Source organism: Nyctibius grandis, chromosome Z (genome assembly GCF_013368605.1).
Source record: "Nyctibius grandis isolate bNycGra1 chromosome Z, bNycGra1.pri, whole genome shotgun sequence".
Taxonomy (NCBI): Eukaryota; Metazoa; Chordata; class Aves; order Nyctibiiformes; family Nyctibiidae; genus Nyctibius; species Nyctibius grandis.
In genome coordinates this window covers 57,869,813-57,894,555 of record NC_090695.1, presented here as the reverse complement: position 1 = coordinate 57,894,555, position 24,743 = coordinate 57,869,813, and positions in this window count along the sequence as shown.

Genomic DNA, 24,743 nt, shown 5'->3' with positions numbered 1-24,743 from the left:
TATTAGACTTATTAATAATACTAATATATCAAGAGAAACTGTATAACTTTTTTACAAATATAGACTTCTCATATAAGGGCTTGCACATTTACGATTTACAGACAACTATTACTCAGACTTGTGGTGATGCTTTGCAATACACATGAAGTCATGATTTTTAGTGTTTATAATTTCAGATGAGATTAAAATGGGTTTAAGAAGTTGTGTTTGTGTATATTTCACTTCCATCCTTTTGTTAAAAATAGGATACCCCCATTTTACAGAATACTGGTCTGGATGTTACCGTATTTTTGCCTGAGTTGGGGATGAGAGAAAAAGATATCTTAAATATTACTCATTAACATTAAAGCTTTCCTTTGGGATAATTAAAATAACCACAAAGTGTGTTCAGTCTGTTGCTAAAAATACCCTGAATCTGCACTTTCTTTGAACAAATTGTTTTGAGTTGCTGATTCTTTTGATGATAAAAGGTCACCAGAGGGTGGGAATTCTCTTTCCGAGTCTCAGCGTCTCTATGTCCCTCAGAGGAGTATGTGGTCTTTTTTCAGTGCCACCACAGTGCCAGGTTATGGAAAGAACTTTGCTAATCATTGTAATTTAATGCAAGGAAATTCAACAGTAGAAGAAAATAAACATAATCATGCCCTTGCTACAAACTGATTTCTTAAAGAAAACAAAAACAAACAAACAAACAATGTCAATTAATTTTAACTTTATGCATGTTATGTTGTCTGTGTTATTTCTTTGCTTGGAACATCCAGGAAGAACATGAGAAAGTTCTTTATTTCCTAAATATCCAGAAACTAGTAGATTTATTAGTAAATTCTTAGAAAATTCATCTGTATGCAAAGGAAAATCCACAGTACATATGTCAGGAGTAAATCATACTATTTATGTGTCACAAAGTATCGAATATCTAGTAGGATGAAACAAGACTAATTCTTATTATAGGTCTGTAGTCAGATCCTGTGTATTTTAGGAACATTAATTTACTGATGAAAACTCACTTTTTGATCTTATACTGTTCCTTCAAATCATGGCATGCCCAGTAAAAATATTAACACAAAGTACTGTGAGACAGATACAGAGAAGAAATAAGGTACAGATTATAAACAGCCACCGGTATTAGTCTCTAGAGCTCTTACGGAAACATTATGGATAGTCTTAAATGATGACTAGTTGTGCTATAGCTCAGGCTGGGTCTTATAGTGAGTTTACTGGATGAGAATCGATACACTGGAACAAAACAGCTCAGTATAGTGGTTCTTTCTGACCTTAAAATATATGCAAGAGGAAAAACCACATACTGCCTGATACATATATGACAATGCATACTGAAATGCCGGGGTCAGTGACAAAACAACACTTTCAGGCAGGAAATAAGAAAAAAAAAAGGCATATTACTTTTGGTTTAACTGAAGGTTATCTTTGAACACTCAGAGAATTAGAAAGAAATCCTCTCCTGGTGAGAGCAGCTGTGAACACTCATTGAAACAAAGAGGACACAGAGTCTTCTAATACAGGAGATGTGTGTGTGTGTTTGTGTGTGTGTATGCCAGCTAGTGTTATTTCCACCCCTAGTTATAGATAGAATTATTAAACTTTTTGCAAACAATTGCTAATTTTTGGCATTATTTTTGAAAAGATAAAATTGCAGGCCTATTTACCCTCATAATAGGTAAATAGAATATTTTACATTAAATATTTCTGAATTCACTAAACTATTACAATGTGTGAGTCATTGAAACTGATTTCTGCTGAGGATTTTAAAGGAATAATGTATTATTTCAATACAATTTTAATACTAAGAGCTAAGTCTCCCCTAAAATAAATGAAAACTGAAATTAATAATAAAGAATCAGTATTAATGATTTGTTCTTCTAAATAATGACTGAAAATTCTTACAATTTGCCTATTCTTTACTCAAACAGAAAAAAAGTATTTTGTTTTTTTTCTGCGATTGTTTGTTTGTTTGTTCAGTGTATTGCATATGGTAAGCAAGAAAGGTGAATCCACTATATGGTAAAAAAATTTCATGAGTACATTTAGCCACAGGGTAATAAATCTAAAGTTTAATAGATAGAATATAAGCTTTTCTAGCACATGCAAGCAAGATGCTTTCATTCTAATCTTGACTGCCAAGAAAGGAAAAAGCAAATAAAATTTATTATATGATCTGTGGCTATATGAGTGCAGATGTGCACAGATTTTTTCCAAAGAGTAAGGTTCCTCCACTTTGCTTCCACTAATAAATACAGTTTTAAGAAGTCATTATGTAGCTAGCGGTATGTGTGCTAATAAATACCAAACAATTCAGCCCAAAGTTGATGTTTGGATGTTCCACTTCATTTTCAGAATGAATTTCATGAATTCATTTAACTTGTCCTTTTTTTCTGAATAAGGGAGGGTGCTGTTCCTTCCCTGAGGCTATTGCCTGATTATGAATAAGTATCTTTAGAAGACCTGAGCTGTTATGGGGTCTTTTTTTTTTTGGAGCAAAGGATTGAGTCTCTGACAAGGACTGAAAACTAAGCAGGTTGCCTGAGTAAGTTCTATACAATTTTTCCCCTTCAGACTGTATCGTTTTTATACTTATGATGCCTGAATGGTGTCTTTGTTTTATTCCTCTTTAAAGATTTTGAATGCAGAGTTAAAATTCATCTTCCTTTTTTTTTTTTTAGGCAAGTAATTTCAGTTATTGTCCTTATAACTTGCTTATAGGTAGTTAAGAAGTTCTTGAGTCAGCTTTATTTAGTTACAACTTTTCACAGAATCACAGAATCATAGAGTATCTCAAGTTGGAAGGGACTCATAATGATCATCGAGTCCAACTGCCTGCTCCTCACAGCACTACCTAAAAGTAAGCCATATGATTAAGAGTGTGGTCCGGACACTCCTTGAACTCTGACAGACCTGGTGCCATGACCGCTGCCCTGGGGAGCCTGTTCTAGTGACCAACCACCCTCTCAGTTAAGAACCTTTTCCTAATGTCCAATCTGAACTTCTCCTGACACAGCTTCATTCCATTTCCTCATGTCCTATCACTGGTCACCAGAGAGGAAGTTGTAGACTGTGATGAAGGCAACTCTCAGTCTTCTCCATGATGAACAAGTCAAGTGACCTCAGTTCTTCTTAAGTCTTGTCCTCAGCACCTTTCACCATCTTGGTGGCCCTCCTCTGGCCACACTCTAATAGTGTGATGTCCTTATACTGTTGTAGTGTTGTAATAGTTACATTATTTCTTTAACAAGTTCAAAATAGGAATCTACTTTACTTAAAACAAATCCAAGAAGGAATTTCTTGCTAGAACAAGGTAAGAGAAGAACTTTTTATCAGCTGACCGTGTATCAAATTAATGAATGGACTAGCTGATTACCACTCAACTAATATCTAGTTCACAAAAGTATAGTACCACAGCAGGCACTAAATAACATACTTCATAGCGATTTATTTCATCACAATATGAGAAGCAGAAGGAAGAATAAAGTCTGAACTTTTTTGAGTCAAAGAAGATACTGATGAGATCATGGTCTATACTACATTTGCCTTCTGGATGACTGAAGTATGACCCTGTTCTGAGCTTTATAAACTCCTCTTTCTTCTGAACAGAACATCATTCATCTATATCTAATGAGAAAAGTTAGTAAAGATAGACTGATGTGCCATAGAATGTTAATTCCTTCACAAAGGCCCTTTCCAATTTCTTTTTTTATATGATATGAATTCTTTTTTGATCTAAAAAACTTCATGGAGAAAATACTGTCGCTGCCCAGAGTCAAAGATAAAGCCACCTCACCTGGAAAATTTGAATATGCAGAGTTGGAGGTTAAACTCCTAATTCAATGTTGATTATCTCAGATCTCTAGATCGACCCAAACGTTGCAATATCCTGAGATTGGTTCACCACAGGATTGCAGAGGCTTTTTTTTTTCCACAATACCAATACTGAGTGGTGACATTTTAAAAACTTTTTTGAGAGTCACCATTTTAATCTGCTTAATTGCAAAGACTGATATTAGGTCTTCCACATTTTTTTAGGCTCATAATCCATATTCTGTAATTTCAGTCATGGAGTGAAACTAAGTGCCATGAACACTATTAAGATTGTCCTACCTTGGACCATAGTCTATTAGCTTTTGCATTTATTAATGAAATAACAAGGTCATTTTTTGTACGTGTATGCTCCAACAATGCAAAAGGAGTACCCGTTGTCCAAAAGTGCTTTAGTACATAAGGAAAGACAGAGCAGTTAGCAATTACATTAAACTACAGCTTCAGTTCATGTGGGTCAAGACAGGTTCAATAATTTCAGTCCAACTATATTATTTTATAGCAGGTAAGAATCCCACCTACTGTGATTTTTGTGTGAGAAATCAAATGCATATGGGTCAAGAAATTACAGTGTTAAAATTCCCATGACAACATTAACATGATCACACTACACTTATGGTTTGTGGTATTTTGTATTACTGGCCATTCTGAGGAATGCTTTCAAGTAGATTGTACAGTATATGTATTATGTCAGAATTAGTCTTTGCATGGCAATATTAACATTTTAATTTCCTGGCTTCTGTATATTTTAAATTCGTAACTTAATTTCTGTATTATTATTAGATGTTTATTTTCATGAAATTTCTAAGAAAAAGAAAATGGAGATGGGAAAGTAGACAATTATCAAAAGGAGAAAAATAAAAAGGAATTAGCTACATGCTTCATTTCAAAACTACGAGTAAATAAATCTCCCTGAGACTGCAACATGCAGATGCCAATACCAGCCTAGGTGACTTAAACATCTTCTTATCTGTACTTTATCTGTTCAACACTTATGTGGTGAATTCTATGTTTGTAATACTACAATTCTTTCTGCAATTGACATTGTAAGTAATTTCTATTGTAGTATTGCTAACACAAAACATGTAACTACATCATGCCATTGTCAGAGGCTGTACCTGGCAAAATGTCCTTGGAGTGCAGCAGGATTTGGTTCTTCTGTCAGTGTCTGCCTCATTGTTGGCACTGGCTGATGCACAAAAGGCTTCATTTATCAGCTGCATCTGTTTTGCGGACCTCTGTCCTGGTTTGGACTAAAACAGAACCAATTTTCTTTTCAGTGATTTTTCCTTTCAGCTGAGTTTCTTCTAAGTAACTGCACTTTCTGAAATTAACTGCACGTTTTACAGACAGTGTCTGCTTTTAGGACTGATAACGCTTGAAGTGTATAGTTATCACTGAGGCATTGGTAGGAATGATATGCAGAAAGGCTCTTGCTTAGACTTATTCCTAGAGAAACCAATGTCACTGCTAAATTCCTCACTAACTACAAGTGAAGAGCCATAAAAGTGTTGTACCTCCAGGGAGAATTGAACAGGACAGGTGACCCAAAATTGACCAACGAGGTATTCCATCCCGTACACTTCATTCTCAGTTTAAAGCTGAGGGATCACAAGGCCCTCCACAAGGCCCTGCACACCTGAATCCAGTTCCTGTCTGTTGCTAAGTCCAGTCTGGGCCTTCCTGGAGCCTGCCATGCAGTGTCGGTGGTGAGGTGACCATCATTGGGGGAGCTTGATATTGGTTTTGTATATATTTGTATACTTTTAATTATTTCCATTATTATTATTATACTATTTTCATTGTTATAATTTATTAAAACTGTTTTAACTTTCCAACCCGTAAGTCTCTCTCTCTTTTCTCTTTTCCTTCCCTTTCTGCGGGGTTGAGGAGGGTTAATACAGAACATCTGCCATTGGTTTAATAGCCAGGCCAGCCTTAAACCATGACCACCTCCTAATCATTCCAAACAATGCAAAAAAAATATAAATAGAAAGTCTGGAATCATACTGCAGAACAAAATTTACAGCAAATCATGGCAGAGGAGGTGTTTAGGTTTGATTTGGCTTGGTATGGCTGTTTTAGTTTGGTTTGGTTTGGTTTAGTTTTCCTACAGAAATCATAATAAATTAAGCCTCTGGTCCATCCGGTTCAGTATCTTTTCTTCAATAATCATCAGATGATTATGCAAAAGAACCCATGTAACAATTGAAGATCTTAATCAGAATGTATTTTCTCATTTAAGGCCGCTCTTCTCTCCAAGCCTTCTTTCTGATAGATGTTGCATTTAGCCCCTTTGTAAGTGCAGGACTTAGAAAGGTGAATTCCATAACCTGTGACAATGTTTATCCACTTCACGCTGCTGGAAACTTGTACGGAGGCTGTTGCAGCTGTCCTGCTCTTGGTCTTAAGATGTATAAATCATTGCAGCATGTCAGACTGTATCTGCAAAATGAGGACATGGCATTTCTTGTCTTTAATAACCTGTGGATCATTATGTTGCATCTGGCAGGATCACACTATTTGTAATTTATACAACGACCTGTTCATTGAGTTAAAACCTATTTCTATGTACTCATCACTTTTTTTCAAAATAGTTTCAGCACTTTGTTTTACTTTTCATTGTACTTATCCCTGAAGATAACGGAGGTGTTTTGTTCTCTGACTTTTTTCCTGAAAGCTTGAGGTTAGCAAGAAACTTCTTACAAAGTATGTGTCTTCCTATTGAACTTGGTATAGGCTTCCTTTATGCAGTCACAGTGGTTATATTCAAGTGATTCTTCCCTCCTTCAGTTTCTGTTTTCCAACATCAGATTACAATTAATGAGTGTAACCTTCATTCAAATAGGAGATAAAAAATAAGAATTATCCAAAATGAGTCCAAGCGATCTGTTCATCAGCTTCAACTATAATCAGCTCTTTCTGTTGACATTAATTGTTGTGTTGGTTGTCTTAGCCTGTATACTAGTGTTATGTTTGTAGCATTGAGGAGAGGATGGTGCAGGAAAGATAATGCATGAAGAAATTTTGTAGACTTTTCTTTCCATCTTAGAAAATTTTCTCAGCATAAACATAAATCCACCTCTATTTTTTGACTCCTGCTTGGCATCAACGCCATATATGTTAGTCACAGGCATGATACTAGATCATAGTAGGTAGTGACTATCATCTAAACACTGTGGATAGATGGCCTTTAAAAAAGGTATCACAGAATCACAGAATCAACCAGGTTGGAAGAGACCTCAGGGATCATCGAGTCCAACCATTGCCCTGACGCCACCCTGTCAACTAGACCATGGCACTAAGTGCCATGTCCAGTCTTTTCTTAAACACATCCAGAGACGGTGACTCCACCACCTCACTGGGCAGCCCATTCCAATGTCTAATAACCCTTTCTGAAAAGAAATTCTTCCTAATGTCCAACCTGAACCTCCCCTGGCAAAGCTTGAGGCTGTGTCCTCTTGTCCTATTGCTAGTTACCTGGGAGAAGAGGTCAACTCCCACTTCACTACAACCTCCCTTCAGGTAGTTGTAGACTGCAATAAGGTCACCTCAGAACCTCCTCTTCTCCAGGCTAAACAACCCCAGCTCCCTCAGCCGTTCCTCATAGGTCAGACCCTCCAGACCCTTCCCCAGCTTGGTCGCCCTCCTCTGGACTCGCTCCAACACCTCAACATCTTTCTTGAAGTGTGGGGCCCAGAACTGAACACAGTACTCAAGATGCGGCCTCACCAGTGTCGAGTAGAGAGGGACGATCACTTGCTTAGACCAGCTGGCTACACTATTCCTAATAGAGGCCAGGATGCCATTGGCCTTCTTGGCCACCTGGGCACACTGCTGGCTCATGTTTAGCCGGTTGTGATCATCACCCCCAGGTCTCTTTCCACCGGGCCGCTTTCTAACCACTCTTCCCCCAGCCTGTAGAGCTGCATGGGGTTGTTGTGGCCGAAGTGTAAGACCTGGCACTTGTTCTTGTTGAACCTCATGCCGTTGGTCTCGGCCCATCTATCTAACCTGTCCAAATCCCTCTGTAGGGCCCTCCTACCCTCCAGCAGATCGACACTGCCACCCAGCTTGGTGTCATCTGCAAATTTGCTGAGGGTGCAGCAGGGAATTTAAGTGCTCTTTCTGAGGAAATCTGGAAATCTGGAAATCTTCACAGCTGAGAGCAAACAATGCAGCAGCTGTGAAAATCAAAGTTTCCAATTTGGGAACTGTCGAGACTGACTGGCTGACTGACAACTGACTGGCTTTAGGTGCAGGAATTGGACAAATACGAGGAAAGCCAGCAGAACAACTCAAAATGTTACTGCAATGCCACCTACAAACATTAGCAGAAAAATTGTTTCCCGGTGTATGAAGGTGATGTTGCTTACCTTAGGAACAGAGTGCTGTGAAGAGTGTGCTTTTCCCCAGCTCTGCAGGGAAGTGAGTTATTTCCAAAGAGGGCTGACTTAATTTGAAACTGCTTGTTTCCAACCTTGGGGAAGTTTGTTTGTCTCGTGGCAATGAGAAAGTAGGTGAGTGCCTGATTGGAGTCATGTCCCCAAGGGTCTTCTGGAAGGACCCAGCAGCGAACTCTCCCAGAACGCTAATGAGTGTGACTAATGGGGATCCTGTGGGTCACTATCTTACACTCTTTACAATTAATCACTGGAGTGAGTAGCAGCTTCTGTAGTTAACCTCTGCCAGTGTATGATCTACATATTTGGGAAGCTGAGGAAGGTCTGAGCTCACATGGAGGAAGCATTTGAAAACCTCTCTTCTGACAGTTATTAGTATGCCTCCATCTTTTAGGTCAGTCCCTGAATACTTGGTGCGACTCTTAGGAAAGAATTGCTCTGGTGTGTTGAAGACAATTTGAAAGTAAGTAAGTATGTTTTCTGTTTGCTTTATTATTTCTGCATGAAAATTTATTTAGACACCAGAAACTGCAGGTTTGACTACCTGTAGCTCAATGACCAGAACCAGGGGCTCAGCTCCTAAAAATGCTCCTAAAAATAAAAATCCATTTATCTAAGTGCTTAAAGTATTAGTAAAGCTATCTAGCATCAGCCCAAATTTGTGTGTTTTCCTCCTAATTGCTTGTTACTTTGTTGTAAACGGATGTTTTGAAATGCCAACTCACTTTCACATTATGCATTTCACTATATCAGCACAACATCTGAACCAGGGATTGTTTCAAAATGCCTACCTTTCAGTTTCCATCTACATGCTTAGTGAGATTGCATGCTTTTTCATAAATTAACGACAGTTTCTAACATGCTGATTCATTTGTAAGGGTGAAAGGTGAATGTTCAATGATTTCCACCACAGTTAACATAAACAATGACCTGATCGACTGCAGTGCTCCCTCTGTGCCATAACATAGCCACAGATTTATCATTCCTGCCTCAGCCTTGCTCCAGGCACCTGATTAAAAAGCCCAGACCAGTGTCTGCTTTTATCTGCTTACTTTGATTTTCACTTTGGAGCACTTTACCAGGACTGCACTCATGCCTCCCTGCTGCTCACATGCTTTGTGGCATTTACTGTCTGAGTTTTCCTCTCAGTGTGACACTAAGGTCTAACTGCATAATATACCTTCTGCATGCAAGGATAATCTGCATCTTCCTTATCACTCTACTTATACTAGGTATGATTTCTTTAATGTTGTGGATATAAGAGGGAAAAAAGCAATCACAGAAGTCCCTGGGATTTTCAAGTTGCCTCAGAAGACTAATAAAATTCACCATATGTTTCTTCTATCTCCTGTGAACCAGGCTTCTCTTCTTAAATCCATACAAGAAGGTGAAGGTTTAGTGTGATGATGTCATCTAGACGAATAAGTTACTAGAGTTATTGCTCTTAATCATGGCTTACTGTAGGTCTGTTTAAAACCACATGAGGCATAGCACTAGTACAAAAATATTTATTAGGAAGAATGACTTTTCAGAAATAAAGACTTATTGAACTAGCACATGACTCAGAAAAAAAAGAAAAAAGAAAAAAAGAAAGATTAAACTACTCAGTATTGTTTAAAATGCAGACCCTTTCAAATAAATGATCATGTTTAATGTTAATCTCATTATCCATAAAAAATGCTAAGAATACGAGAAGGCATTTCAATGTCTAGGAAATGAAGGCACTTATTTAAAAATGGATGCATCACAATATTTATTTTCAAGCTTTACACATGTTTTTTCAGTTAGTTCAATTTCATGTGTTTTAATATTACTACAAAAGTTCTGTTATCTATCAATCCCTGTCTTTAGTTTTGAAGAGTTTGATATGACATTAACCACAGAATAGAAACTTCCAGGTCTGATACAAATTCCTTTGCTGGACGGAAGCCAGCTCTGTAAAGACTGATACAATAAAAATATAGAATAATATAAAATAATTTGTTTTAGTAGTAGAAAGTATCTCCTTCTAAGGCCTGGAAGCGATATTAAATAATATTACTTCCTCTCCTGAATTTAAAAAGGCTATAAATGCATTCAGCAGTTATATGACTTTAAGAGGAAAAAGTAAGATCATCTATAAACAAGAAGAGGACAAAATGACTGTAGCACAGCTAACTGCCCTCATTCTTCAAGGGCTACAGTAAGTTGATAAACAGCAGTGACAAGATTTTTTTCTTCATGTATGGTGGTGATATTTTTGACTAATTGTAGATCTTCAAATCTTCCCCTGAAATGTTCACTTTTCATACATGACATGAGTAGCAAACTGGAAGGTGATCCATGCATTTTGAAGTATTTTCAAAGACAGTCAACATTGGCTTTTCCAGTCGATAGAAATCATCAGTTTTAACATTCTAAAAATCATAGCAAGGCCAGAGCATCTTTTAATGACTTTGAGAGTAAAGATATTTTAAATTTGAAAATTCTTATAAATCCAAAATATGTAATTACTTTTTTTCCCTGATTGGCTCGCATAAGGGCTAAACCAGAAATAATGTTAACCAAACAGGGTGTTTTTCATTATTCCTGACATAAATTAACAAACACCTACATTAAGATACCTCTTTATTGTATTAGACACTCAGTTCAGACTGATAATACTGAACAATACAATCCTTTATTTATCATGAGTTCTTTTACGCTAGAAAATCTAACAAACTTTTTTCCTTGACTCTCTAATATGATCTTGGGGAAAAAAAAAAAGAAAAAAATATCCTGCCCATGAGATTTTTATTTGCCATAGCCTTAATAACTGAAGAGATGGCATGTGATATGAGAGCTCTAACTTAGTAGGCAAAGGTGTATAATAAGCTCCTATGACCAGAAGTTGAAATCAGTTAAAACGAAAGAGCAATTAATCTGTTGGAACAGACAACACCCTGTCAGAAGTTTAAATAATGAGTAGAGGTCTTCCTTAATTATATGCTGTAATTCAACCACTCGTTTCATGTTAGAATCTTTCGATGTTAAGAGTGATCCAACAAGTTTATAACAATTACATGAGCATAATGACCCAGTTTGGTCTTCATTAAACATATCTAGCTAAAGCAAGTGAGTTATAGTATTTTGGTTAATAAAGTACGATTTCTGTGACAGCAAAAAATGACTTAAGTTTTATTCTTGCTAGATTGGGACAAGTTCGTAGATGACATAGATTAGCAGATCTTCACTGAATACAGCACTCTCAGTTATATATACCAGCTGAGGAACATCATTTTGTGCCAGCAGAGATAAAAGGAGTCTCTTTTCAGTCCTGTATAGCAGACCAGGTGTAAAAAGAGTCATTGCAATAGAAACAAGATAATGGCTGTAGAGGCTGAAGCAACTGTCAAAACTTTTTTTGACAGAAAATAGTGTATTTGATAAAACTGAAATATCTGTGATGGATTTCAGCTTTCCAGGACATGCTTTAAGTAGTCACAACATAACTGAAAATTAGGAACATTTTTGCCTGTTAAATAAGCACTTTTTTTCTTAAAGAAAAGTTTTGAAGTAATTATTTTTTAATTTCCTCTTGCAACATTTCTTTTAACATGTACTAATCTCTTGTGTCCAAGGCAACTTTATTTACTTATCTTTTTTCCTCCCTTCTTCCTTCCTACCCACTGAAAAAAAAATTGTACATTTTAACGGAAAGGAACTGACTAATGCAGGAGGAAAACAAGGAAACTCACTCATGTGAGTCCTTCACCTGACTGGGAAGGGAACACTGAACCATTGACAATACTCCCTAACACAAATGGGTGTAGGTATTTTAGATATTCATATTACATAATGTCATTTTCCAGCCATGCCATAGGGGCTTTAGAGGGGACTTAAAAAAAAATTGCATCTAAACATTATCAGTCAGTTTCAAAACTTTGCTTCTTAAAAGTGTCATTGTATTATCTTATCTTGTCTGTACAACTCTCTGAACAGACTGCACTGACAGTCTGGTGGGTGTGGTAGTAAGACAAAATCCAAGTTCTAGATCAATGCTAATCTAGATGCTCTAAAACTTGGTGTACTCACAGCACAGCAGAGACACAAGCTGTATGGGAGAGAGGGAAGAATGTCAGTCATGGTGAAGGAGCAGGAAGAGTTTTCATGTTCCTGGTATATGCCATATGAGTCTTAGAGACTACTATATCATTAACACTGTTGTGACAGTATAGCTGGGTGAAAAGACCGTGAACTGCCAAATAATTTTCATACCAAGCTAATAAGAACTAAGCTGTGAATCTCTCTCTTAAATTGCAAAACACGGTACATGTTTCTTAACAAATATAGGAACAGACTGAGCTTTACACTTCTAACCCTACTGAGTTCAGCAGAAGTGGTAATTACTATTGTCTAGAATGGAGCAATGCACTTAAAGTTAAGTGGTCAAATCACCAAGTCTTCATTTCTAAAGTACTCAGTTTCATAATACTAGTTACATCTGATCAGCCAGGCGCAATACTAGCATAGGATAGACTCATCTGATTACAACGGTTCTGCTGAGTGTGGTTCCATCAATATTTCAAAATAAAAGGTGTCAAGTGAATCAAAACAACTTGTTTTGATCTCCCAGGTTAGGACTCTCATGCTTTTTCTATTTGCTGAGTAAAATATAGAAATGCCAACAGCTTTTATACTTACTTGATATTCTGTATGAACTGGAGTACATTTTTAAGTATCCATGTAACTACGGATAGTTGTTTACTTTAGGTAAGATCTACACTTCTCTGGAAGAGAATATTACACGAAAACAAAAGGGAAGGGAAGGGAAAGGGAAAAAGGGAGCAGAGGCAATCAGGTACAGTAAGCATAAGATACTGTTTACCCCTTCCTTGGCACTAATGGAATACTTTTACAGAATAGAAGTAAAGCACTAATAAAAAGAAAATGAGAGGTTTTTTTTCCACAAGGAACATAGAGGTAGTATCAGATTTGTTTGCTGTCTTTCCTCTCCCTATGAATATAGAAAAGTTGAGATGTGTTTTACAACAAACAGATACAGATAGTATCGCAAAATTAATGTCTGTGCAGTGGATCCATAGAGTGATCTTATATCTCAGTAGTACAACGAAGTTTATCTTGGTATTAATCAGTAATGTAAAATGTTCTGACTTTTCAAAGGAAAAATTTCCACATCAGTTGAAAATATCAAAATAACTCATCTTGACATTTTACAAAATACTTTTTTTTCTGAACTTCTCTGTTTCGTCAACATTTCCAGTCTCATACATATTAATACTCTTTTGGGTTGAAAACAAATGTTGAAATATTAGGATGGAAATTCCATTCTTTGCATATTTCCACTGAGTTTGATAAAAGTAGTGGGCAATTCCAACTTTATCTTCCCAATAGAATTGTCAGTATTGTTAGTGGGAGTAATGTAATGAACATTTTCGGATCTGGGTACATATTTTGCTCTCAGGTATTGATCAGTTGCTAAATAACCATCCACACTCTCATTTATAATTCAGTATAGAAGTATAAGGGTCCACGGCACACCTTTTCTTTATCCTTAGGGGTTTTACTTGGTTTTTTTGACACCATGAGCTCCTTTCTAAGTTTACTGGCCCTTTAGCATAGTTGGAAGAATGATTTTGTTTCATAGCAAGTAAACTGTACTGATTTACTGGTATTTCATGCAAGCAACAAGTTATAAAAGCCTGGTTCTACTATTAAGTACAAAAACTATATGGAATGTACACTTCAAAGAAGAAAGACCTTGGAAACCAGTTTACATTTGAAGGCTGAAAACTAATCATAGTTAGAGGGGTATCAGAGTAGTTAATTTATATACTTGTGAAGATGTTATTTTATGTTTAAGATTGGAATCAATTGTCTGAAAAATTACTCCTTTTTCTCTTCCACTTTATTTTTGTTTGATGAAGATAAGTCTACTTGATAAGAAGAAAACAATTTATGACAGAAATTTTATGACCAGAGTTATTACCTTCTGCCTTGGTATTTCAGGAAAACAACATTTCTGTTAGTAGCAGATGTTGGATTATCCATGATCTCTAATTACCTATATAGAGACAATATATTGGAAGATTAGCTCTGTTTTTTCTACTGCCCAGCACTGCAAGTTAAAGCAGGTGGGGGAAACTCATGTTGAGAAAGAAACCCTAAGGATCTCCCCATTTACTTGATGATGATTCTGCATTAGGGGAAATCCCAATACTCATTATGAGACTCCAGTAACTTTACAGTGGAGTCACCATTGCGTGCTTGACAATTAGGTCAAAGAGCTCAAGAAATGCTGCTTCTAGTGGAGTAACACACTTCCCTTTTCTTAGTCTGCCACACAACCTGTTAAGATCTGATCTACAGTTTTACTAAGCAATTAAGAAAACTGTACTAATAGTACCAATTAACCGATATGATCTCCATGATATTTCATAGCAGATCAACAGCCAATGCAGTGCTCTCTTAGCTGATCAGAAGAGCCAAGTCTATTGCCTGGTGTCTTCTCACAAGCACATCCTGTGCATCCATGCATCTTCAGTCAGATTCCCACCAAAATTCTCTCATGCTACTCTGTTTTCTTGTTTTAATCTACTGTGCTGGTTTTGGCTGGGGTAGAGTTAATTTTCTCCATACAGTTTGTATGGGCTATGTTTTGGATTTGTGGTGAAAACAGTGCTAATACAGGGATGTTTTCATTACTGCTGAGCAGTGCTTGCAAAGAGTCAAGGCCTTTTCTGCTTCTCACACCACCCAACCAGCAAGCAGGCTGGGAGTGCACAAGAAGTTGGGAGGGAACACAGCCGGGACAGATGCCCCAACTGACCACAGGTGTGTTCCGTACCATATGACGTTATGCTCAGCAATATAAAACTGAGGAAAGAAGAAGTTCAGAGTTATGGCGTTTGTCTTCCCAGGTAATCGTTATGCATGATGGAGCCCGTCTTTCCTGGAGATGACTGAGCACCTGCCTGCCAATGGGAAGCAGTAAATGAATTCCTTATTTTGTTTTGCTTGCGTGCACGGCTTTTGCTTTACCTATTAAACTATCTTTATCTCAACCCATGAGTTTTCTCACTTTTACCCTTCTGATTCTGTCCCCCATCCTACCTGGGGGAAGTGAGTGAGTGGCTGTGTGGTGCTTAGCTGCCAGCTGGGCTTAAACCATGACATCTACTAAAAAACCTTTTATGTAAAACAATCAAGCCTGATTCACTTAGCTCTTCTTCAGGACTGACACAATAATTTCCATTTGACCATGACATAACAAAAAAAAAACAAACCTTATGAGAAGTTACTGTATCGATACACCTCCATCATCAAGTTTTTATGGTTCTGCCCCTTATAACTCATGAAGTGCAGTAGCCTATATCAATCTCCAGCTAAGGAAAATTACTTCTTAATCTTAGAATATAACCAGTCCCTCAGGAAAGCTAGCATAAAACCTTACAACCTTGAGGAAACTTCATGGGGATTTAAAGCCAGTCATTGTAACCTCAGCAATGATATCATATCAGAGGCAACAAGTAAAACTGTAACAGAAAAAAAAAAAAATTAGAAGATAATTTCCTTCCCAGCGAGTGGAATAATGTTTGTAGGACTAACTAGCTGTAAACTTCCCTAAGGGGTTGAAAGAGAGCAGCACAGTACCTAGCAACATTCAAACTGGCTGAGCAGCAGGGTGTAACACCAAGCTCTGTTGCTATTAGCATTCATGATGAACTCATAAGAGCCAAAAGAAGCGACCTAACAACAGCAAGCTCAAAGGGAAAAAGTCAGAGACATAGCTCTCTGAATCAGGAAAAATGATAAAAAGAAGCTCTGCTTTGAGTATTTTGGAGCATTCGTACAGGTGATTCCATAGGTGGGATTACTGACATCGAGAAAAAAAATATCTGTTAATAAAAAGAAAGACATAACTTTAATTTAGGAGCTAACAGCAATGCAATGACTAATAGACAAAGAAATGATGTGTAATTTGTCAGTAATTTCTCTAGAACATATTTCTTCAAATTTCATCTCGAAATAAGAGGAAAGAAAAGTATTTTTCACATTTTATATATCATGTTACCATAGAACACTGACTGTGACCTGAGAACAGGAAGACACAAAGATTTAGGGTGTTTCAGCAGATTTTATCAGCCTAAAAGAATAGACAGGCTAAGAACCTAACGAGCAAAGGAAACAGAACAGAATTGCTCTAAGTTCAACAAGAACCACAGCATGTTTTGAGGAATATGATTTGGAAGTTACTATAGTGTCACTGATATTTTCGTTATAAATGCCTATTTCCAGTGCTTCATAACCCAGCAACAGGCATTTGCTCTGGGCTAAACTAGTAAAAGAGGTCTCAGCCTGGGAGAAAAACGTTTTGGTGTGTGTGGGGATATGTGTGAAAAATGCAAAAAGGGAAAGAAAGAACTTCCAAGAATATAAACACATCTGTGAAGTTTCTTTATAAGGTGCATTTTTTTCTTACTTAACTAAATGTTTACCCTTGTCTAAAAAAGTAGATTGGATAGTTTTGTATACCTATTATGATGGTTATAGTTTATTATTTTATAATGACTAAGGGATTCAGACAATATGGGTTCTTGTGACAATTAATAGATGGTGACGTCATATATAGGGTATGACTGCATCTGTAGCTTTCTACTGTTCTGACTTCTGGACTCCTAAGGCATTTTGCATTGTATTGCAGATCCCCCTAAAAACTTCATACAAGTGTATTAACTTACATTACAAATAAAGTTGTTTATCTTAATTGTCTCTCTCAGATCACAAAAGGAATAAAGTGTGGGTCCCAGAGGTTCATAAACTGCAAACACAATTTGGCTTATTGCTTGCTGTCCTTAGGACTACCACTAGCACAAGTTAGTTATAAATTTTCCTCAGTATTCTAAGTCTTCTCATGTTTAACGTCTGAATGTGGCTGAAATTCAGGTTCCATTTAAGTCAGTAACACTGTCAAACAATCGGCAGTGTGATTTTGGGTTGACAGCATCAGCCTGGCTGACCTGGGGATGCACAATAAGTCCATTCTAGCAACGTGCATCAGACTTACCATGTGCTTTCAGGGTCAAACACAACACTGGTGCCAGAACTGTGCAAACAAGCCATATTCTTTGCATTCTTGGTGTTAAACAATGTAGCCAAGCTACAGATTTGATTAAGCCATCAATTGTCCAGATAAGTGACTCTGTGGAAATAGAAAAAACTGTCTAGGAAAGCATGCTAATTATAGCTGAAATTATGCTATTAATAACTTACATTCCCATAAGAGTAGGAATATGTTTATTCATTCTTTAATCTCTTATATCAGTTTTGGCTCCCACACTTGTTCAGATGGAGGTAAAAAAGTTTTGTAAGTTAATGAAGGAAAATCAATTATTATATATAGAACTCACCTGTGATTTGGAAAACAAATTAATAAGATGAATTAATAGAATTATTTGGATTAATATTAGGAAAATACAGAGAGTGAAGGCTTGCAGTGCAGTTAGTGGCACAACAACAACATGCTGTAATGTTCTTTGCAGGACTAGTATTTCTCTGCGTTGAAGATTATCAGGGTCTTACCCTGAATGCTTTTCACACATACACGGAGTATTCACCAGGCTAAAATTTTCCTTTTTGAAGAAACATATAATAACAAAATCTATGGATAGCTTACAGAGTAGAGGGAGTTTTACACCTGGTTAATTAACATATTTAGTTTCCCATGGAACAACTGTTGGTAATGGACCTTGCCAGCAAACTAAGTGCATCCAAAACCTTAGCAATATTTTGGGGCAAGAGGAGCGAAGTGAGAAATCTTCCTACTTTCTCTATATTTTTCTGAATATTGGGAAGAATATAAAAGGATGAAAGGATGAGTTTACAGAAGCCTTTTAAAATTACTCATTTTGAAGGATTTTGAAAGAAGGCAAAGGAGCTGCAGAACCAAAGTGCTCTCCTGGACCTGGGACTATAACAACAACTCTTACACTTCGGCCACAACAACCCCATGCAGCGCTACAGGCTGGGGGAAGAGTGGTTAGAAAGCGGCCTGGCGGAAAGAGACCTGAGGCTGCTGATCAACAGACAGCTAAACATGAGCCAGCAGTGTGCCCAGGTGGCCAAGAAGGCCAATGGCATCCTGGCCTCTATTAGGAATAGTGTAGCCAGCTGGTCTAGGCAAGTGATCGTCCCTCTCTACTCGGCACTGGTGAGGCCGCATCTTGAGTACTGTGTTCAGTTCTGGGCCCCACACTTCAAGAAAGATGTTGAGGTGTTGGAGCGAGTCCAGAGGAGGGCGACCAAGCTGGGGAAGGGTCTGGAGGGTCTGACCTATGAGGAACGGCTGAGGGAGCTGGGGTTGTTTAGCCTGGAGAAGAGGAAGCTCAGAGGTGACCTTATTGCAGTCTACAACTACCTGAAGGGAGGTTGTAGTGGAGTGGGAGTTGACCTCTTCTCCCTGGCAACTAGCAATAGGACAAGAGGACACAGCCTCAAGCTTCACCAGGGGAGGTTCAGGTTGGACATTAGGAAGAATTTCTTCTCAGAGAGGGTCATTAGACATTGGAACGGGCTTCCCAGGGAGGTGGTAGAGTCACCATCTCTGGATGTGTTTAAGAAAAGACTGGACATGGCACTTAGTGCCATGGTCTAGTTGACAGGGTGGCATCAGGGCAACGGTTGGACTTGATGATCCCTGAGGTCTCTTCCAGCCTGTGGATTCTGTGATTCTGTGATAGGTAAGGCAAATTGCGCAGAACAAAAAGACTAAATGGCCAGCAAAAACTCTATTTATAAACTGATATATTTCAAGCATAATTCTTGTGGCCAGGCTGTGAATATCACCATACATTTCTGCACAAAGAAGGCTTGAAGGTGTTTTTGCCCTGCTTTGAACAGAGCTGGGTAAGAAAGAAGGAGACCTGGTCCATTCAGCTTTGAAAATCTTCACTCCCTGTCACCAGCACTTAGCATTTGTCTCTCATTGCAAAGGGAGTCAGAGTTTCCATTTTGTTGGGTTGCACCAATTATTTTTTTCTTTCTCTGCTGTCCATTGTTTATCTGATGAAAGTGTTCCTATGAGCTGTAGTTCTGACAGCAGCTTAAACAGCAGCCTGACCTGGAAAGTGAGAGAGGCAGTCTGTCAGGTCGGTAAAGACGAAGTCATCCTTCTGTTATTAACAGCTGTAATAGCACTAGTTGATATGGCTCCCAGCTGCATTTTGCGCAAGAGACAACTGTGTTGCTTGGTCTGACGGCAGATCTAGAGCACAGAAGAGAGAGAGAGAAAGAAAAATCAGAATCACAGAATCATAGAATTATAGAATTGATTGGAAAGGACCATTAAGATCATCAAGTCCAACCATTAACTTAGCACTGCCAAGTCCACCTCTAAACCATGTCCCTAAGCACCACAGCTGCACATCTTTTAAATACCTCCAGGGATGGTGACTCAACCACCCTGGGCAGCCTATTCCAATGTTTGATAACCCTTTCAGTGAAGAAATTTTTCCTGATATCCAATCTAAACCTTCCCTGGAACAACATGAGGCTGTTTCTTCTTGTCCTGTCACTTCTTAGTTGGGAGAAGAGACTGGCACCTACCTCACTACAATCTCCGTTCAGAAAGATGTAGAGAGCGGTACGGTCTCCCCTCAACCTCTCTTCATCAGACTTGTGCTCTAGACCCTTCACCAGCTTTGTTGCCTTTCTTTGGACTCGCTCCATCACCTCAATATCTTTCTTGTAGTGAGGGCCCCAAAAATGAAAACAGTATTCAAGGTGCAGTCTCACCAGTGCTGAGTACAGGGGGACCATCACTTCCCTAGTCCAGCTGGCCACACTATTTTTGATACAAGCCAGGAAGCTGTTGGCCTTTTTGACCACCAGGGCACACCGCTGGCTCATATTCAGCCAGCTATCGATCAACATTCACAGGTCCTTTTCTGCCAAGCAGATTTCCAGCCATTCTCCCCCAAGCCTGTAGCGGTGCACTGGGTTATTGTGATCCAAGTGCAGGACCTGACATTAAGCCTTGTTGAATCTCGTACAATTGGCCTTGATCCATCAATCCAGCCTCTACAGATTCCTCTGTAGAGCTTTTCTGCCCTCAAGCAGATCAACACTCCTGCCCAACTTGGTGTCATCTGCAAACTTACTGAGGGTGCACTGGATCCCCTCATCCACATCATTGGTAAAGATATTAAAGAGAACTAGCCCAATACTGAGCCTCAGGAAACATCACTTGAGATTGGCCATGAACTGGATTTAATTCAATTCACCACAACATTTTAGGCTCAGCCATCCAGCCAGTTTTTTACCCAGAGAAGTGTACACCCGTCCAAGCCATGAGCAGAAGTTTTCTCTAGGAGAATGCTGTGGGAAACAGTGTCAAAGGCTTTACTACAGTCCAGGTCAAAAACACCCACAGCCTTTCCCTCATCCAGTAAGAGGGTCACCTTGTCACAGAAGGAGATCAGGTTTGTCAAGCAGGACCTGCTTTTCATAAACCCATGCTGACTGGGCCTGATCACCTGGTTGTCCTGTACATGACGCTTGATGGAACTCAAGATGATCTGTTCCATAACCTTCCCCCGCACCAAGGTCAGACTGACAGGCCTGTAGTTCCTCGGGTCTTCCTTCTGGCCCTTCTTGTTGATGGGCGTTATATTTGCTAACTTCCAGTCAACTGGGACCTCCCTGGTTAGCCAGAACTGCTGATAAATGACGGAAAGTAGCTTGATGAACACTTCCACTAGCTCCCTCAGTACCCTTGGGTGGATCCCATCTGCCCCATAGACTTGTATGTGCCTAAGTGGTGTAAGAGTTTGCTAACCATTTCCCCTTGGATTATGGGGGCTTCATTCTGTTCCTTCTCCCTGTCTTCCAGCTCAGGGGGCTGGGTACCTGGAGAACAACTGGTCTTACTACTAAAGACTGAGGTAAAGAAGGCATTAAGCACCTCAGCCCTTTTCCTCAGCCTTTGCCACTATGTTTCTCACTGCATCCAATAAAGGGTGAAGATTCTTCTTGGCCCTCCTTTTGTTGCTAATGTATTTATAGAAATGTTTTTAATTGTCTTTTATGGCAGTATCCAGATTAAGCTCTATTTGGGTTTTGGCCCTTCTAATTTTCTTCCTGCAGAGCCTCACAACATCTTTGTAGTCCTCCTGAGTAGCCTGGCTCCTCCTTCAAAGTTCGTAAACTCTCATTTTTCTCTTGAGTTCTAGGCAAAGCTCTCCGTTCAGCCAGGCCTGTTGTCTTCCCCACTGGCTTGTCTTTCAGTATATAGGGATGGCCTGCTCTTGCACCTTAAGATTTCCTTCTTGAAGAGTGTCCAGCCTTCCTGGACTCCTTTGCTCTTCAGGACTGCCTCCCGGGGGGCTCTGTCAACCAGGCTCCTAAACAGGCCAAAGTCTGCCCTCCAGAAGTCCAACGTAGCAGTTCTGTTGACCACTGCCTCCTTACTTCTCCAATAACTGAAAACTCTATCATTTCATGATCTCTATGACCAAGACAATCTCCAGTCATCCCATCACAGGCAAGTCGTTCTCTGTTTGCAACCAACAGGTCCAGCGGGACATTTTCCCTAGCTGGCTCACTCACCAGCTGTGTCAGGAAGTCATCTTCCACACACTCCAGGAACCTCCTAGACTCTTTCCTCTCTGCTGTATTGTGTTTCCAGCAGACATTTGCTAAGTTGAAGTCCCTTACGAGAACAAAGGCTACTGACGGCGAGACCTCTCTCACTTGCTTGTAGAATATTTGGTGTGCCTCTTCATCCTGGTTGGGTGGTCTGTAGCAGACTCCCACCGTGATATCTGCCTTGTTGGCCTTCCTCTTGATTCTTACCCATAAACACTCAACCCTATCATCACTATGCTCAAGCTCTGGACTTTCAAAACACTCCCTAACATATAGGGCCACCCTACCGCCTCTCCTTTTTTGCCTATCCCTTCTGAAGAGTTTACAGCCATCCATCACAACACTCTACTTGTCCGAGTCATCCCACCATGTTTCCGTGACGGCAACTATGTCATAGTTTTCGTCCTGCACGATAGTGGTAACATATCAGATTTTGGCCTTCGTAACACTGCACAGGACTCTTTGTGACTTGATGTAATCTGTATTATCCATTAAACCAATTTCTAAAGGACAGAGTATAAGGATACTCCTCCTTCCCCCGTCCTGTTTTGAGAGGAAATGAAACTAGAAAATTATAGGAAATAGAAGTGCAGAGGATCTCACGATATTATTGAGTCATCTCCTTCTCAGACTGTGCAATCCAGTAGGTATGTGCAGGCTGCCACAAATAGTGACATACAGAGCTCCCAGCAGAGTAAAGGGGTGTGCACTAAGATCCCAGAGGACGACTGACCCATTTCACCCTTACACTGAAACACACTCAATTTATGTAGACAAGCATACTAAGATATGGAAGATCTGTAAGACAATGGAAAAGATAATAAAAGATGATAGAAAGATGTCAGTGAGAGATTCCATGAGTAGTTGCAGCAGCAGGGACAAAATTATCCTCCCTAGTGCAATATTTGATCACCTCTATTTAGGAGATACCTCAAGCAAAGCACTGATTTCTGGAAATAAAAAACTGCATTTTTTTGACTACAAGTATTTGAGAAAACAAAGTACTTCTAGAGAAGTCTGTAGCCAGTGGATTCACACTATATAACAATATTTAATACAGCCTTTGTTTGAATAACAATCTTTGACAGGGCATATAGTACTAATAAAAAGCAAATTATTTGCTTTGTGGACTCTGTACTGACTTCAGAGTTTTCACTCCAGGCAAACTCCTTTAATCACAGTTTCTGCACTGAAAAATGAAAGTTGCAGAATCTAAATCTTAGTCACATTACAGTTTCTATATTTAGCATCTGTACTTATAATCACCACTTAGATTAACTTAATTTTTATAACAAAAATAATTAAGATAAAAGACGCTATAATAGCTGAATAGTAAAAACCTTATAAAAATATCTCCCAGTTAGGATCTATCAACATAAAGATCTCAGGATTGGGCCCAAATGCAATTGTGGTAAAATTCCAAATTTATTAAAAAAAAATACAGAACCTAGCATTAAATCCATTCCATTTTACTCATATTAATCATATTATAAGGGTAATAGCTCTACAGACTGCACTAAGAAAATCACATATACGTCTTATCTTCATCTTAATAGAATCATAAACATGCAGACCCCGTAGATACTAGTAAGAGGTGACTGTGACATACATTACCTCTGTTGTTAATAGTAACATGTACCATGCTTCAACAAAGTCAACAGGCATCAGTAATTTGAGTCTCAAAAGTACACTGTGCGAGTTAAAAACCTCTAGTTTACATCCTGCAGTTTGATTTAATTTGTATCATGTGTGTTATTTAGTATGGCACCTTGTATATGAGTGGCCGTAACCTTTAATCTAATTGTCAGCCCAACTTTTCTACAAACTGGAAAGTGGTTTATCCTTGTTTTATATATTAAGAAATTAAGTACAGAGAAAATGACTGATTTGCAAAGAATGCTCCAAAATTCTTTCAGAGCAAAGAAATAAAACTAGGATCACATTGTTATCCAAAACACCGGACTATTTTCTTCAAGATATTTTTCCGTTGTTTATTATTACACCTGGAGTGGGGGGAAAGGAAACAACTATAATACCAACTGAAAAAATAAAATCAATTGTAATTCTAATTTTAAGTGCAAGTATTTAAAAAAAAATCAAAAATACAGTAACAGTCAAAAGAGCAATGAATATGGGCACACCTACATTTATTTCCTTTGTGATATTCAAATGTAGTGCTTTTTGTTCTTCTCTCCATATTTTTTGTTCTTCTCTCCAGCATTTTAGGTGGTAGTTATTAAAGCAGGACTTTTTTGCTAGAGTTGAATTATCTTTCTTATGGGAGAACATTTAGTTGCAAAAAAAAATTCCCAAACAAGACGAAAAATCTTCTACAAAATGGAACTGAATGTGCCAAAGTGGTGCTATTAAGGTCGCTAAGATACCACCCTTTCATGCAATTCAAATATGTCATTCTGGTTTCTATGTTTTAACCTTGGTTTACAAAATAAACTAACATGCTTTCTCTCAAAAATATTTTTGTCATGAATTATAAAAATATTCCATTAAAAAAAAAGTCAGACTGGCATATTTTGGTCACACTGAGCTGTTTATTACTGCAGAGAAAATGTTTTTCACCAGGAAGATATTTCTCAAAATTTTTAGATTTAAAAAAAAATTTCCACGTTTTCTTGTAACAAATTTTTTAAAAAATTAAATAAATACAACAAAATATTTTCTATTGTTTTTCTTTGTTATTCCTTCTTCAGGCCAGATAAATGTATTTGGATGTACTTACACTTTACATTTGTATTCACAACTATTTTAGAGACTTTTGACAAACTGCTTCTACAGCCATCTATGAAGTCATTTCAAGGAGCTTAGCTGTAAAACTGAAAGTGGGTCATATTAGTGTGACATGCTACATACTTCCAGCTTGCAAATTGT